At 37.0% G+C, this 17,304-nt stretch overlaps 1 long non-coding RNA gene across 4 annotated transcripts; it reads left to right on the top strand.

The window, feature by feature from the left end:
- Window positions 1-254: 254 nt before the first annotated feature.
- On the top strand, window positions 255-17,274 carry LOC131828607 (uncharacterized). 4 transcript variants are annotated; one of them, XR_009352509.1, is made up of 5 exons: window positions 255-617; window positions 3,118-3,200; window positions 3,863-3,908; window positions 4,320-4,424; window positions 17,243-17,274. It is a non-coding gene; the product is annotated as an uncharacterized LOC131828607 (long non-coding RNA). The 4 variants fall into 4 exon arrangements; XR_009352511.1 differs by lacking the exon at window positions 255-617 and adding an exon at window positions 678-1,406; XR_009352508.1 differs by lacking the exon at window positions 255-617 and having other exon boundaries at window positions 682-3,200.
- Window positions 17,275-17,304: the final 30 nt, after the last annotated feature.

Below are 17,304 nucleotides of genomic sequence, written 5' to 3'. Positions count from 1 at the left end.
GGGATAAAAGCTTCCCTTGTTTTAACGACAGTTTGCAGATCACTTCTTAAATGTGTACACGTTTGGAGTTCAGTAGGTCTTCCTGAGGAACTAGGGACACCTCCCTTCATTGATGTGGGTTGCAATTGCTGCTAAAACCTGGGAGTCAAAAGCAACGAGGGGGGTGGGGAGCCGCCATTTGCAAAACCGGAAATGATTAAAATCTCAGGGTTGAGACCATTCCCATTAAGTTAAGGCTTGCCAAGACCACAGTTCCTGCTTCTGTTGTCTACCCTGAAGAGCACAGAGTAGAGGTTTGTCTACCATAAGGTTGGCAGTAGAATCTCTCCAGCTTTTGAAGAGCACAGCGGGAGAGTGAGTCATTGGCGTGGCCGGCACCGGGGAAGCGCGCTAATTTGAGAGGTCAGCAGCGAGTCCAGCTCAATGGCCTAGTCTCGCAGGCTGAGGCTCGGACCCTGCCGGCCTCCGTCCTCTTCCGCTCGCCTCAGGTACAGCCCGGCAGATCCCTCCGCCGCAGCGTGCGCTCCCGGTAGCGCCGCGATCGGCTTTTCGGCAATACCCGGATGGAAGCGTAATGGCCGCCATCAGGGACTCACAGGCAATGGGGACCACGACAGGTATTCCCTATGAGCGGGGCCGCCCAGACTTGTTAGGATGCCGGGACTTCTAGATGGCCAGCCAGGGGGCAAAATGCGAGTTTGTGGGGGGTGTCAGGGTCCCCTGAACCGGCTCAGAGTTCCGCCTCTTGTGATAGGAAGCGCCTGCTAAATAGTCCCGGCTATTCAGCGCTTCCGCCTAACTTGCCGCAAAGTTTTTCTAGAGAAGTCGCCTCTTTTACTCAGCGCTCCTGCAGGCTGCTAGAGCTAACCTTCCTCTTCTTAGCTGGGTTTGCACTACGCTCGGGCCTTTTGAACTTTGCTTCTCCCACAGCCTAGGAGCTGGAGCGGTAGCGCGGCGACCGTGTGCCTCCGCGCGCCCGAGGGGAGCCGGACCCCGGAGGAAGGGGCGGATCGGGCGCGGTGTTTGGGACGGAGCGGGGCGCGCGGCGCTCGAAGCACCCACTCGGCGCATTCCGGGGCTGGTGGAGACAGCATGGGTACTGCTGCGACCGCACCCCTCGAGCCGTAGATTCGCGGGCCCACGGGTGTCCGACTCGACGGCGTCCCCATTGTGGGTCCAGTCTTTGGTCATTGGAGGTCTTTTCTTGCATCTACGCTCAGCTCTCTGGCGCGCGCTCCCTCCTCCACAGAGTTGGCCAAAGGCGCCCTTCTTGCAGACCCCAACCACACCCAGTGGCCGATGGATTTCTTTGTAACTGGCTTTCTCACTTGTAGGGTCCATTTTGAGGCTGTTCTTAACATGGTGTCCTCATTGTCAAGTAGACAGTCTCTTCCTAGATGGATATGGTAATGGAGAATATATAGGGTGAATGTATATAAGGTGAAATGTTGTAACTCTTTTAAGTAGACCAACAATACAGGGTAGCTTTAAGGTTCAGAATACAAAAGTTTAGGTTCAGTTTTGCTTAATTCGGGGGGGGGGGGCGTTTAGTATTTGTGAGCTATTGTAGCCAAAACATTCGTTGGGTATGTTTGGATATCAAAAGTCTAAAAAACACCAGAAAAATAAAATAAGTCAATATTTAAGGAATTCGTAAGAATGCTGAACTTTGGTTATAGCAGTGGTGAAAAAGACACTAAACTGTACATCAGGATAGGAATTTCATTAACTTGAGTGACTGTGTTAGGTTTAGTTTACTGTTTTTTTGTTTTTTTATGCAGCCAGGGATCTGATTTGAGTGTACCTTAAAGTTAGTATTCTCAGGTTGAACAGATAGAAACCATTTAAGTTGAGGGAGTGAAATAACCTGACATTTTTCAAAGTTTTAGCTGCAAATCCATAGAAATGAATTTATTATCTTTTAGCAAAACTGTATGTTTCTGATACTTATAAAGGAAGACATTGCATTGGGTTAACATTTTTCAGGCCATTAGCATTTCATGAGGATGGTAAGCATAGTAGACCACGTTCATTTTTGTTAAAATTCTTATAAATAAGATGAGCCCCAAGTGTAGAAAATTGTTAACAAAAGGGGAGGGAGGGAAAAAATGCAGGTATCTGACCTGTTTTGCACATCCAGACTATTCCTTATTGTTGCAGTGAAAGTAAGAATCAATGTCAGTTCAAAATGTTATATCTGTTTTTATGGAAGGGTAAAAGAATATACAACCACAGTGAATACCTATCTGTGCATCAATATGTATGAACTTTTAAATGGTTGAGTTTTTTTTTTTTTTAGAAATTATTATCACACTTTAAATCCTATTCTGTTCTTTCTTTATAGTGTTATGTGGTTCCAAGTTTTTGTATCTTGAAGCATTCCAGAAGATATATTTTAGTATAAATACACAATTTGACTCCAGAATGTACTTTAAACATGTCCTTTAATGTACTTTTATTGTTACTTTTCTGTTTGGAATTGTTCTTATGGAAGTATTGTCTGCTTTAGATCACTTAATACAACCTTTTGTGGGAGGGGAGGGGATGATGAAAGTTTTGAGTCTTGCTCAGTTATCTTCAGGGACTCTACCAGAAGTTTTGTGATAAAGCACTATAAGGAGAAGGAAAGAATTGTGGTGAAGTTGAAATTTTTATTATCGGATTCCAGGTGTGTAGGCTCTGAAAGTTTTAGTTCTGTATGGGGGTGTTGGCTTTACATGGTAAGCAATTTTCATGGGATGTTAGAAAGCACAAGTGAGTATAAAGAGGTAGTGTGGTGGTAGTGGTAGTAGGATATCTTGCTTGGAATCAGATCTAGATTGTTCTAGGTTTGTGATTTTTTGGGCAAGATTCATTTTCCTGATCTTGAAATAAACAAAGAAAGTGAACTAGATTGAGCCTAACCTCCCTTCTAAACTTTGAGTTTTGTGATTTTTATAAATTTATGTTATGTTATCATGGAGTAGCAATGATGGGTTATGGGCCAGAAGTGGAGAAGGTTTTCTTTTTCCTCTTAAATTTAAACACATAATATGAAGCATAATTGAATCAAGAGTATAAAAACATTCTTACAACAGGTTTTACAGTCAGTTTTAAAATCTTGGTCTTCATTTCCAGATATCGTCTCTTTTGATCACTGTTCCTGATTGTGGCTTTGTCCAAGCATTAAATTGCGTGCCTTTTGTTCCTTGAAGAAGGAGGTATGGTAAAGATTGAAGTATTACCGTATGTAGTCTATTAAGTAGTAAGTTAATATGTTTTGATATTGGACAAAATAAAGTAAAATACTTAATGTATACATAAGTTTCTTATAGTTTTATTTTTGGCCTACGTAAAATACTTACAGGTTTTATTTAATGTAAGCAAAAGTCTTTTTGGTTTTGTAGTATATTATTTAATACTCCATTATTGAGGTAATGATAATTTTAACTATATTCTTCTAAATATTAAGACAGCATTAAAGTCTTCTGGGTAATGAAAGATGGAGTTACATATGGTAGGAAGATGTTTTGAAGTTGTATAAATGACCAGAACAGTGTTTGTGTTTTGCTCTAATAAGTGCAAAGTAATGCACCTAAAGAAAAGCTGAAATAATATTTATATTATGATTAATGGCATCTACATTATGAATCAGAAAAGGTACTTGGGAATCACTGTGGAGTTATGACTGGTTTCCTGAAGGCAATCTTTTGAATATTCTGGTGTGAACAGAAAGAAGGAAAAAAAAAAATCTGCCATCAAATCCATGGTATTATAAGGAAAGCTTTGTTTGCATACTTAGTGGAAAATATTGTATCCTTGTACAAAAACATGGTTTATCTACCCTTGAAACACAAGTGTCTCTTACTGTTTTTTTGGATAGGTACTGGGATACCACAGTTATCATATAATTCCTCTCACCAAATACAGTAAGTATACCCATAAATATAACCCTAAATTAGAAATAAGATTATTTACATAACTACTGAAATAGCTGAAGTAGACTAAACCAACTTAAGTTATTACTTCAGTAATCATAACAATGTTTTGCCATTAGTTTTTCTAGTAGATGGCTTTGTTTTCAGGGTCATTTTTCACAAAGTCAGGAATGTTTTATTTTATTAGAAGTTAATGTCTAACAACTAAGTACAGTGAGTAGAGAGTGGCAAAGTTTAGATACTGGCTACTTACCTGTGTTCATTTATATATGTAATTGCTTCCTACATAATATCTGTTTGCCCTCTTACCGAGTTAGGTTCACATGGGTACTGTGTTGTTCCTGAATAAAGTAAATGCTGAGAGCTAAGAATTTTCTTTACTGTGTTTGATCCAACTCTCAGAAAAAGTAATATGATGAAGAATGAAAACTTCAAGTAATGAAGTAAACAAGAGGCTGCTCTATGATGACTGACCAAAATGATTTGGATTATTCCATCTTAAAAATTGTGAGCAAAGTCTGACTAAATTTTAAAATCACTATTGGTTTGACTGCATGAAACAGATATCAGAATATCAGAATGAAGTTGCATGACTTGACGCTTAGGATAATTAAGTAGGTTTCACCTGGGTCTCATTTCAAGAAATGGTAATAGCTAAAAAATACTGGTTTCACAGAAATTCAAATAATTTCACAGTGTGGTAAAATCATCACTGATTCCTAATTAAAATTGAGTTGTTAAAAGGTTATAGCTGGTATGGGCTCCTGGGTGGCTCAGTGGGTTAAGCCGCTGCCTTCGGCTCAGGTCATGATCTCAGGGTCCTGGGATCGAGTCTCGCATCGGGCTCTCTGCTCAGCAGGGGCCTGCTTCCCTCTCTCTCTCTCTCTCTGCCTGCCTCTCCATCTAGTTGTGATTTCTCTCTGTCAAATAAATAAATAAAATCTTTAAAAAAAAAAAAGGTTATAGCTGGTAGAAAAAGAAATATGTATTTGTTGACCTTGAACAACACAGGGATTAGGGAAACTGACCCCCTACGCAGTTGAAAATCTGCATGTATTCTTTTGACTTCTTTATTTTTTTTTTATTTATTTTTTTTTTTTTTTAAGATTTTATTTATTTATTTGACAGAGGGAGATCACAAGTAGGCAGAGAGGCAGGCAGAGAGAGAGAGGAGGAAGCAGGCTCCCTGCTGAGCAGAGAGCCTGATGTGGGACTCGATCCCAGGACCCTGAGATCATGACCTGAGCCGAAGGCAGCGGCTTAACCCACTGAGCCACCCAGGCGCCCCATCTTTTGACTTCTTTAAAACTTAATTACTATAATCCCTCTGTTGACTGGAAGACTTACTGATATCATGAATATTTGATTAACATGTTGTTATATATATTAGATACTGTGTTCTTAATAACATGATAGTAAAGTAGTCTAGAGAAGAGCAAATGTTATTAAAATCATAAGGAAGAGAAAAATATATTTATAGTACTATACTGTATCAAAAAAATCTGTGTGCAAGTGGACCTGCGTGGTTCAAAGCTGTCTTGTTCAAGGGTCAGCTGCATATTAATTTTATCAACTCAGTATCTCTTCGTTTGGGGAGCCATCTCTCCCCTATTATGAGTGGTTAGTAGGCCAATCATATAGTCTTATAACCCAAGCCTAGTCATCCCTATTGAAATAGTGATGGCCTGTTAAGCAGAATCTTGATAATTAAGAATCCTTCTTTGGAATTGATGTATGAATCCTAAGAGAAAGATCCTCCCTTTTCTCTAAAGTTACTAATGGGGTAGGGTGTTAGTGACATTTCTTCCCCACATGTATGAGGACCCCATCTGTAGTAGGAAAAAGTGAAGCCATATGGAAATGGGAGACGGGTGGCAATAGCATGCCAGTTTCAGTTCTAGAGACAATGGTTAAGAGTATCTGTGGTTTTCTTTTGATTCTGTCAGTTACCATGGTGTCCTTCCCCATCCTCTGTGCCAAAATTTTGTATATAAAATAGTTTGAATTGGATTGCAGCAGAAAATGTTCTAATGGATATTTGGCCCTAATCCATTTAGAATCTGTAGCTTCACATTGATCATATCCATCCACAATTTCCCCTTTTCTTCCACCTTATGAAAGATTCCCATCGCTCATCATTCATGTATATATTCAGTCCTTCATTCAACATACAAACATTTGTTGAGTGTCTGCAATGTACAAGTATGTGCAACTGTCTGGATAGTCAAGCATTTTACCTTCTAGCTGAGTGGATGGTGGACTTCCTTTAATGTAGCACGTTTTTATAGATTTAGGTTACACCAATCAATAAGTGTGTGTTCAGAGTAATTAGTTCTGTGCCAGCATTTTAGTAATATGAAAGAATAAAAGGAATTCTTTGCCTTCAGAGGGCTTATAGTTTATTTAAGGAACCCAGATTAACATATATGAAATAATACAAACAGCAGATAAATGAATGCATGATTGTATGGTATGGATTTTAAGTCTGAGTTCTGATAGAAAAGAAATTAGTGAGGGACTGGCAGGTTTCTTGAAGGAGGTATCACAGCAAATGGGTTTTAACTTACGAATCAAGTTTTGTTAGGCATGGAATAATTGGGGAAAGGATGGAGTTGAAAATGACTGAGGGCTGATCAAGATGGTGCGGAGGTTGGTTTGACTGTAACAAATGTATTTTGGGGGAGTGAAAGGTACTGAGATACAAGGTTGAGTATTATAGGTAAATTCATGTGTGAGGCATTTGGAAAGCCAAACACATTTTCTTTTCTGATAAGGTAGGGATTTCTTTGAATAAAATGTTTATATTTCTTTTAAGTGTGATGCCACTTTTTGTGATGCTAAGATACAAATTAAGTGTAATCGAGTGATGGAAATTTACTTGTGGAAAAGATCTTGTTATATTTCTCTGCCTTGAAATTTAAAAAAGAAAAAACAGTCATTAACCTACAGTGCTGTTCTGTTTTATATGTTATATGCATATAATATATATAAAATTAGTTTTTTTCTTTTTATTTGTCCCCTTTTTTTGAGAGATCTCATAGTAACTGTCAAAACCATATCCTTCCTGTAGAGATATAGCCAGTTCAAAACTAATGTTGCAGTAGATATAAAAACATTCTGAGAGAGATAAAGAATGAAATTAATGTTTGATTACTCATAATAATACTTGTTTTGAGCTCCAGATACTAGGAATGATATGTAGGTTAATTCTTCCATTAAATGCTGTTGTCTACTTAACCTTCTTTATTCAATAACCAGTTAGCTGATCTTCAACTCAAAAGAGTTAACATTTGGAACATTCCTATTTACCAGGTTTGGCAAACTTTTGCTGTAAATGGCCAGATAGTATATATTTTAGGTTTTGTGGGCAAGGTGGTTTCTTTGGGCCTATCCGATGCTATTGTAACATGATAGCAGCCATAGGCAATATGTAAATGAATGAATGTGGCTATGTTCTAATGATACTTAATTTACAAAAAACGGCAGCAGGCTACATTTGGCCCACAGGCTGTTGGCTGTGGACCACCTATCATAGACTTAATGAGGCATTTCATTCGACAGCTTCTCATGCTCACATTTTCCCATTATCCTCCTCTATAGTAACTATAGATCAATTATTTTATTACTTTCTAAGTTCACCTCTTCCACTTGTTCAGTAGATCCTACGCCTTCTCATCCTGGGAAGGACATTACTACTGCTGCTCTGTTTTTTCTCCTTCATCATCAGTTTTTCAGTGTAATTTCTCCCAGTTTTAAAAAACAAAACAAGAAAATAACACTACTTCAGTTTTTGTCTTGGTTTTTTTATACTAAAACTCCTTAAAAGAGTTGTCTGTATTCATCTCCACTTCCTTTCTTCCCATTTCCTCTTAAATCTGTGCTAGTCAGCCCTTCTACAGGGCTAGTCTATGTCACCAGTGGTCTTGACATTAAATCCAGTGGTCAGTTCTCACTCCTGATCTTGCTTGACAGAGTTGATCAGTCCCTGATCCGGGAAACTCTTTACTTTGATTTCAGGATACCACTCTCCTAACTTACTCACTGGTCATTCCTTCCATTCTTACTAGTTGGTTTTTTTCTTCTCTTTTTACTCTAAATGTTGTAGTATCTTGAGGCCTAGCCCTTAGACTTCTCTCCGTGTGTACTTATTCCTTGGTGATTTTATTCAGTTCTGAATACATAAATATATACACACCCCAGTGACTCCAAAAATTTTATTTTACCCCAAGGTCTGTGTCTTCTCTGTTCAGCTACACATCCACATTTTCACTTAAATATCAACTAGATCTCTCAAATTCTGTATGGCTAAAACTGAACTCTTGATATACTTTTTATACTTAGTGTTTTCACATAGTCTTTCTATATTAATAAATAGCAATTCATTTCTTCCGGTTGCTGATGTTAGGACTTTAAGAGTTAATCCTTAACATACCCTCTCTCTTCACAGACCAGATTTAGTCTGTCAGCATATCTTTTGGCTAGGTCATCACAGCATATCCACCATCTAACCATGCCTCATTGTCTCCACCAAAGTCACCACCATTGTCTCATGTCACCATATCTCTCTCCTGACATTTGTAGTATAATTATCTCTGAGCTGGTCTTCTGGCTTTCACTCTTACCTCCTTCCCAGATACTCTGTTCTTAACATTGCAGCCAAATTGATCTCTAAAAAAATCATTCAGCTTATGTTATTTCTCTACCCCAAGTTCTCCAGTAGCTTCCCATCTCATTTATAGTAAAACCAGAGTCTTTTTGGTGTCCCTCAGGCCTTGTTCCAGTTCCATTGCTTTGACTTCATCTCCTACTGCTTTCCCTCTAGTGTTTTCTGTTTCAGTCATACTGACATTCTTTCTAGTCTCTGAACATGTTAGGCACACTCTACACTCAGTGTTAGCACTTACTATTTTCTTCTCTTGGAATGCTTTCTGCCTCCACTTCTTAGGATCTTGGCTCAAATAAGACTTTTTCAAATGAGGGCTACCTGACTTTACATTAATTGCAACTCTCTAGTTCTGCCTGTTTTTCTCTGCTTTATTTTTCTCTGTAGCACTTGGGATGTTTGAATATATTAAATAATTTACTTACTTTATCACCTAAATAACTAGCAGAGTGTAATGTCCATGAGGTGAGGGATTTTTGTCTGTCTTATTCATTGCTGTATTTTCAGTGTTTCGAAGAGAGACTGGCACAGATTTGGTGCTAGCTACATGGTCAACATTATGCCAGATGTTGGTGATACAGCAAAAAACATGACAGATGTGTTCCTTGTTCCAGTGGTGGAGACAGATAGAAAATAAACTGGCAAATACATAAAATATTCCCAGAGTGTTACAAAAAAGAAATACAAGAGGTTTAGATAGGGAATAATTTTTTTCTGTTTGAGAAGTGATGCTTTATAGGTTGGGGAAGGCCTTTCTTGAGGTGATGATATTTGAGCTGAGACCTAAAAGATGGGAAAGATCTAGCCATTTGAAGAATAGAAGGAACAGTTCAAGCAGGGAATAGCAGGTGCAAAGGCCCGAGATAGGAAAAGAGTATTTGAGGAACTGAGAGACTATCTGTGGTAGCTTGCTGGAGTTATAGTTACAGATGAGGAGAGTGGTGTGAGGTGAAGTTTAAAAAGGAGGTTACAGTACCAGATGTCACTGCTCCTTGTAAGCCTTGGCAGAGATTAAATTTTATTTTAAGTGCTTTGGGAAGCCACTGCAGATTTTAAAGCAGGGAGCATAGTGATCTATTTTATAATAAGATCACGTTTTTTCCTGTGTGGAGAATGGATTCGGAGGAAGTTGGTGGGCAAGAGGGAAGTGTGAATGCCATTTAGAAGGTTATTTTAATCCAAGTTACAGATGACAGTGGACTGAGATGATGACAGTAGAGATGGAGAGAAGAAGAATTCAAGATGTTTTTTGGGGATGGAATTGACAGGTCTTGCTTATGGATTAGCGTGGGAGTAGGGGAAAGAGGATGCAGGATGATTCCTTGACTTCTGAGATGAGTAACTGTATGGATTGTGGTGCTATATTACTAATGTGGGGAAGCCTGGGAAGTAGAATTTGCTTCTGTCAGAGACAGGTGATTTTGGGGGCCAGAGAAAAATTGAATAGTTTGTATTATTGTGGGACGCTGAGGGTAAATGGGAAGCATGTTGATGCGTGTTGCCCCAGTCAGATAGCCATAAATTTTTCTATTCCCCGCACTGTGGGTTCCAAAATCTTAAGTAAAATCTGCCTGATCTACATCATTGCCACAGCAGAATGACAGAAGAAAAGCACAAGAGATGAAATAATCTTTCTCCTTCCCATACTAAATTGAGTGGTTTCTGTTTTACTTTGGGTGGATTACTTCTGATTTTTCTCCCAGTTTCCACATACTGAAAATGTGATTTCTGAAGGGCTGATAGAGTGCGTGCATGTGTGTGTGTGAAGTCAAATTCCATCACAGCAAAAAATTTTACATGACCTGTAGCATTTGCTATAAAGTAATTTAATCTAAAGTCACGGAAGTCAGATATTTTGGTTGCAAGTAAAAGAATAAATGCGTCAAGAGTGTGTTAGGACCCTGTGTACCAATCGTCTTGGTTTTTGTGAGGGATAAATGAAAAATATAAAATAGAACTTGTCTTTAAGAAGATTATGAATTACCTTGGGAGGTAAAACTTAAAAATGAAACGTTGTGACTATAAAACAGCATAATGAAATGGTGAGCAATGGTTGTACTTTAAATGGATATTCAGAGAAGGGAGAGATTTGTGTGTATTGCAGGTTTCATGTCCCTATAGGAGATAGATTTAGAAAGGAAGTTCAACCAGTATTGAGAAGATAAAAGGGGATGACAAGCCTGGTGAAAGGAAATAGGATAAAAAAGTGAATAAAGGTGTATGTGTAGGGGAGTGGAAAACATCTTTAAATATTGGGCACTGTACACTATATATGTAGTCATTGTGTCAGTAATAAGAAAGAAGATTAACCTGAACCAGGAACTGCTTCTATATTTTAACTTTTGATTTGGGACCTTTGATCTGGGACTCCTTCATAATTATATACCAATCAGTGTTACCAGCCTACCTGAGTGGTACATGGCTCACATGTATCCTAGCATTTTGAATCTCTCTGTATCTGTCCTTAATTACATTAGCATATTTAGCTCTTCATTTCTCTTTTCTGTGTTTAAGTTGCTTATTAGGCCATGATTTGGCGAGAGCTGCCTTTTATTATATCTATTAATTCTACAAAATGTATTCTTTCACTTAAAATATGATAAATATTACCCCTACAGATAAACTTTTTAAAAACTTGAAGCAGCTACCAAAAAAAGTAAGCCCAGAATGTGTTTCACGTTATGAAAAGATTATTATTTTGAAGGCACTATAAGTTTCTGCTTTTAAACGAAGTTTTAGGTTTTTTTGTAATTTTCTTCTAGATCCCTCTTAGGCAGAACCTTAGGTTTTTTCAGTAAGCTCTTCTTGCTGCATGCTTCTTTTGTTTTATTTCTAGTTATATATTCATATGAGTGTTTTGAATTCAGTTATCTCTGTAGAAAAGAATTCGATGACTCAAGGAATGAAATTGTTATACAAAATAATGGCTAATTATATTAGTCCTTCGGTCTTTGTGATGTGACGTTAGGTTATAGAGCTACATGCTGAGTTACAAATTAGGGGAAGCTAAAATCAGAGTTTTTTTAGTTCTTCAATGCTTAAGCAACAAGAATTTAATAAAGAGCATATAGATTCTTTTTATATCATTTCAATAAAGCTGAAGACTATAGAATGTCTTTGCTTTGTAATCTGTTGTAGAAAGCAAATGAAACTCTAGGAATGGTGCTTTTTGATTTACTGTACTCTATTCAGTTGTTTCTTATCCTTGGCATTTCACTTTGGGAATCATCTTTTTAAAATTTCTCTGCAATTCCTAACCTATGTTAACATTGCCAGTTCTCTGGTTCCTCACTTTCTATTTGGATTTGTCAGTTAGTCCTCTAAATTTTCTGACTTCTATTTTTATTGTTTCCAATATATCTTGCTTTCTAGTACCATTCTAATAATATTTCTAAAATACTGCTTTTATAACTTCTCTCTGCTCATGAACTCACCATGGCTCCTGGTTACCTTTCATTTCAAGTTCAAATCTGTCCTCTGTAGTCTGTTCTCACTTAACCTCCCCATTATACGTTTTCTCTGTCATCTAGATCCCACAGTGCCATGGGAGAAAAATGCTTTTCTTCCAATATTACTCTTTTTTTCTGCTCTAGGTAGCCTTTGCTCCTTTTGTGCAAGTTTAAGTCTACTGCTCTTTAAACGATCATCACGAAACCTACCTTTTTGTGAATTAAAGGCAGTCAACATTGATCTTTCAACTTAATGTCTTAAGAGTCTGGTTACAAGTAATAGAACTAGCTTAAAGTAGTTTAAGTCATCATGAGCTGTAAAAGGAGGAATTATTTTAAGGATATAAGATTTCTTAGAATTCAAGGGCAAGAGTAGACACAAGCCTTAGTAAAGACTTGGCGGTAGTAACATTGTCCTCTTGGTTTCACTTAGAGTACTTAGGAGAGTTGATGATTTCTCCCCCAGCTGTTTGGATACGTTTGTCTTTTGCTTTGCTGTGCTGTCATTCCCTAAGAAATTTAACTTATTGTTAAGAAATCTAACTTACTTAATTTAGATTGAGAGGTAACTTTCTGTAGATTTGTCTATGCCTATACAAACATAGCCCTATAGTATCTTTGCTCCTGACATGAAAATGAGGATCTTTCCTCCTTATAGAGAAATGTATTACATGTTTTCATCTGTAACTTCCTTATTTTAAAATAAAACAAAACAAAAATTCACAATAAAATCTAAGTCAATCTAATACATAAACCTTCTTGTTTTTAATGTTTTCAAGTGGGTAAATGTTCCATAATTTACTTAATCATTCTCCTACGCATGGATGTTTAAGGGATACTGTTACATATGTTGTGCTTTTATTTCTGTACAATAGGTTGTTAAAAGTGAGGTATAAGGGAGTATACTTAGACAATGTGAAGGAAATTGGTTATTTTCAGGGAAAATATGAATTGAGAAAAATAATTGAAGCAGTAGAAACCCCCAAGAGCCCAGAAATCATGGAAGACCTTTCAGAGTTTTGTAAGGGCTAAAATCCAAAGAGGTATTAGGCCTATATGGTATTTTGGTACAGTTGTTTAATTTTAAGGAGTAGGCAGTTCTCATGTTTAGTGAACTATTCCAGAGATGAAATGGTGGAAATTACTCCAATTCATTTTATATATTCTATATAATGTCAGTATTAAAACTATTAAAGATAGCATCAAAAAAAAATCTGAATAAAGTTTTGTCAGATGAAAACCAGTACTTTATTGAAGAGTAATATACTTAGCTGATGTAAAAATAGTTCAGCATTTTCCTTGCTGTTCATTTCTTTCTGTACTATAAAGATTTCCCCCACTATCTGAAAATAGAGCATTCTTAGGAAACCTTTTATAAGTTCAAATGGTATAAAGCAAAGAAGCAGTTAGCACTAATTCATGTGGAAAGTTTTTGAGTATTCTCAGACCCCCAAAATAACCTTAGTCTTAGGCTTTTCTGGTACGTTAGGAGGCACATCTTGCTGGGAGGCCAGAATAATTGAGATAAAGCACAGATGCTCACAGACACAGTTTGAAGCTCTGGCCTCCTGATGCTGACATACTGACCTGTAGTTCCTGGGGAAGGAGCTTGGCGGAGCCATTCTCACTGCTTGGGCTGCAGCTGCCTCTGTAACAGATTGCTGCAAAACAGAGGCTGAACACTGATTTTGCTTTTTTGTTTGTTTTAGTGTTGTTGTTGTTTTTTTAAAAAACAGAAACCCTCTTTGGATTTCTTTTGGTTAGCAAAAAACATACTACTGTAGGTTTGTAAGTGAAGTGGTATAATGCAAACTTTTGAAAAGCAAACTTTCATAAAGCAGGGGACACCTAATAGAAAAATAATTGTCAAATTTAGATCAGTGTTATAGTTTTTGCTATTTATCTTTTTAAAGAAATTTTAATTTCTTTTTATTTAAAATTTTTTCTTTTAATGATGTACTAAGATCAGGAAACATAACAGCTTTATATTTGTATAAGAACACTGCACTCATAACTTACTCTGGTGGTGCCAGCGTCCTTTACTTACTTTTTAAGGTATCCTCAAGGCTCACAGATTAACTGTTAAATTAAAAAAAAAAAAAAAAGACCTCTCAATAGCATGAATTTATATACCATGAGTAACATAGCATAATTTTTTATTCTCTGAGTATAATGTTTGCCAGTAACTTTCTGGCTATTGTACAGTCCTCTCTGCATGGGTGTGATTGGTTATCTGTGTACTGATGCAGTACTGATGTACTGGGTACCATGTACAATGTTGAATGATGCCTATTTTGTTTTGATTTCCACCTTTAGTGTCAACATTCCTCAACTTTTTGCTAGCATCAGTTTTACTGATTTACATCAGGTTGTTCAGAAAAAACTCAGTTGGTTTACCACAGAATTCACTTGCTCTGCTTGAGAATTTCAGAATTTTCATGGTTTCATGCCTTTTTTTGATAAAGTTTCATAACAGTATAGTCTAGAGGCAGAAGGTCATTTTCGTCACATCCAAATGTAAGCTGTTTGCTTGTGCTGTGATAAGTTTGCCAGTGTGGAGGCTGTAGTGATCCAAGGACAGCATATTAAGAAACACCTAAGGATGACCAGTAATCATGATAAACACTTTTAAATGTGTACTCTTGACTCCTTTTTTTAGAAAAGATTTTATTTACTTGAAAGAGAAATTGAGAGAGAGAGCATGAGAAGGGGGAGGGTCAGAGGGAGAAGCAGCCTCCCCGCTGAGCAGGGAGCCCGATGTGGGACTTGATCCCAGGGCTCCAGGATCATGACCTGAGCTGAAGGCAGTTGCTTAACCAACTGAGCCACCTAGGTGTCCCTAATCTTGATTTTACTATGAGTTTGTATGGGCCCTACTTTTCAGTATTTGAACAAATTAACTCCTAATAAGTCTGCTGTTTACTTTTTTTATTAAATGCATCTTGAATATCTTCCAATTAATAAATACAGGTTTACATTGTTTTTTAAATTGAATAATATTCCACTGAACGAAAATACCATTATTTATTGGTGGACATTTTGTTATTTTTGATTTTGTGATTTCTGTAAGCAGTGCTTCATTGAACCTGCTTATAACCTTTAGGATACATTTCTAGAAGTAAATTGGAAGTTACATACTTTCTTCCTGGTCATGTACAGATTTTTATTTTGTGTATTTCAGAAAATGAAATTTTAAAAATGAAGGCATATAAAATACAAGTCAACATTTTTATTGTTTGATTCAACAGATAGAAACTTAACTCTGTAAAGTTGCTATAGTGGTTTCTAAATGCTTAACTCTCAGTTTCTGTACATATGTTGTCGTGAACTGGTGAGGAATGTTTCATGGACCATCAGCAGACCATATTTTTAGTAGCACTGTGTAAGTCTAGGGTCCAGTGTAGAAGGGGGAATAGTGGGCTTGGGGTGGGGTTTGTGTCTCATCCATATATGGTCATTTAACCCTCTGGCTTTTGGTATGGTACCCACTCTCAGCTGTGTCTGGTATCCCCTGTTTAAGAGAGTCTGTGTACTTTCTGTAGAGAATAAACCTGCAAGCATCTGCTTTGGTGGGGAAATAGCAGTAACCTTTCTTACAGAGTGGGGAAGGGAATCTTAGCATCAAACCAGAACTCAAGCAGCTTTCTCCAAATTTCTCTTTGTTTTAGCTTTCTCCTCTTTTTTTTCGTAGTTACTTGGTACTTGTAGATTCGAAGATTCAGAACTAAAATAGGTTAGTTTTTAGCATTACCCAGTCTGTCTGGGATTAAGTTTTCTTGTGTTTGCAGGGTCATTTACTAATGTATCTGCTTTCCAGCATCTAGAAATTTGTAGCTATTTTCATGTCTCCTGTTTCCTATTGTTAATTTTTTTTTAAGGACCTCTTACATATTTGTTGCGTCATAAGTGTTCTCTTATTCCAGTCTTTTCTGCATTTCTTAACTGTATTAACAAAATATTTACTTTTATTTCTATTTCATAGATTTTATTGTTGACATATTTCTTCTATAACACATTTTTCCTTTTTTAAGTTCTTCTTTTCTGATTGAAATTTGATTTTGCTTATTTACTTGAAACTTTATTCCAGAAGAGTACATATGTAGTATAGTCTCTAAATCTTTATACATCTAAAATTGTGTTTTTCCTTTACATTTGAATTTTCCTGTGTAGAGAATTGATTCTTGGGTTATTCTGTTTTCCTCAGAACTCTATAAAGGTCACTCTGAGTAAAATGTCTGATTTTATTTTTTATTAAAGATTTTATTTATTTAATTGTCAGAGAGAGAGCACAAGCAGGGGGAATGGCAGGCAGAGGGAGAGGGAGAAGCAGACTCTCCGCTGAGCAAGGAGCTAGATGTGGGACTCCATCCCAGGATCCTGGGATCACGACCTGAGCTGAAGGCAGATGCTTAACCGACTGAGCCACACAGGCGTCCCAAAAATGTCTGATTAATATTGATTTCTGATTAAAGTTGGCATTGCTGTTGAAAAATACCCTTTTAGGTAACTCTACTTCACTACATTTTTTTTTTTTTTGGTAGTATTTCATTTTTATTTAAACTCAAAAATTTGATGAGGATAAACTGTAAACATTGAGTCTTATGTTCTTTTCTAACTAATAATTTTGACTGGCATTTGAGGAACCTTTGATTTTGAAAATTCGGGTCTTTAAAAAAAACCCGAAAACTCAAATGTTACTTTTTTCTTGTTTTGAAAATCATTATTTCTCTTCCATCTCCTTTGTTCTCTCTTTCATGGCAGTATGTTCTTAGTTTTCTTCTTTTTTAGTATATTATTTCAGGTCTTACTGAAATTGCCAACTAGTACTTTATTTTTATCCCCTAAGCTTCCTCCTTTTTCCGGTAGTAGAAACTTTTTTGTAGTTACTGTTTTTCATTGTTGGATGGGGGATGGGAAGGGTTTCTCTGTTCAGATTATTTTCTCTTTGTTGAGCTGCTGCAGCTAGTGATGTTTCTGCCAGCTTAACTTTTGATGGCCTTGGTAGTTGAGATGAATTCTTAAAGAATGAACCAAGATTTTTTCAGTTTTTTAGTGAAAGGGATGGGGGAGTTAATGTACTTTTTCCCTGACAACTTAGAGATAATTTACTTACTGTGGACAAAGGACAGAACTGTTAAACAGAAGATAGGCGTGAATATAGGAAGATTTATCTTTGTCCAGAAATAATTTCCTCTTCATATTTTTCCCAACAGCTGGTGCTAACGAGTCCCAACTCAGCCTCTGGTTGTTAGACTCTGGGGTATGTGTTTTCTTA

The sequence above is a fragment of the Mustela lutreola genome, chromosome 4 (genome assembly GCF_030435805.1).
Source record: "Mustela lutreola isolate mMusLut2 chromosome 4, mMusLut2.pri, whole genome shotgun sequence".
In the NCBI taxonomy this organism is placed as follows: domain Eukaryota; kingdom Metazoa; phylum Chordata; class Mammalia; order Carnivora; family Mustelidae; genus Mustela; species Mustela lutreola.
The sequence above is the reverse complement of the archived record's forward strand: the minus strand, read 5'-3'. Positions and strand labels throughout refer to the sequence as shown.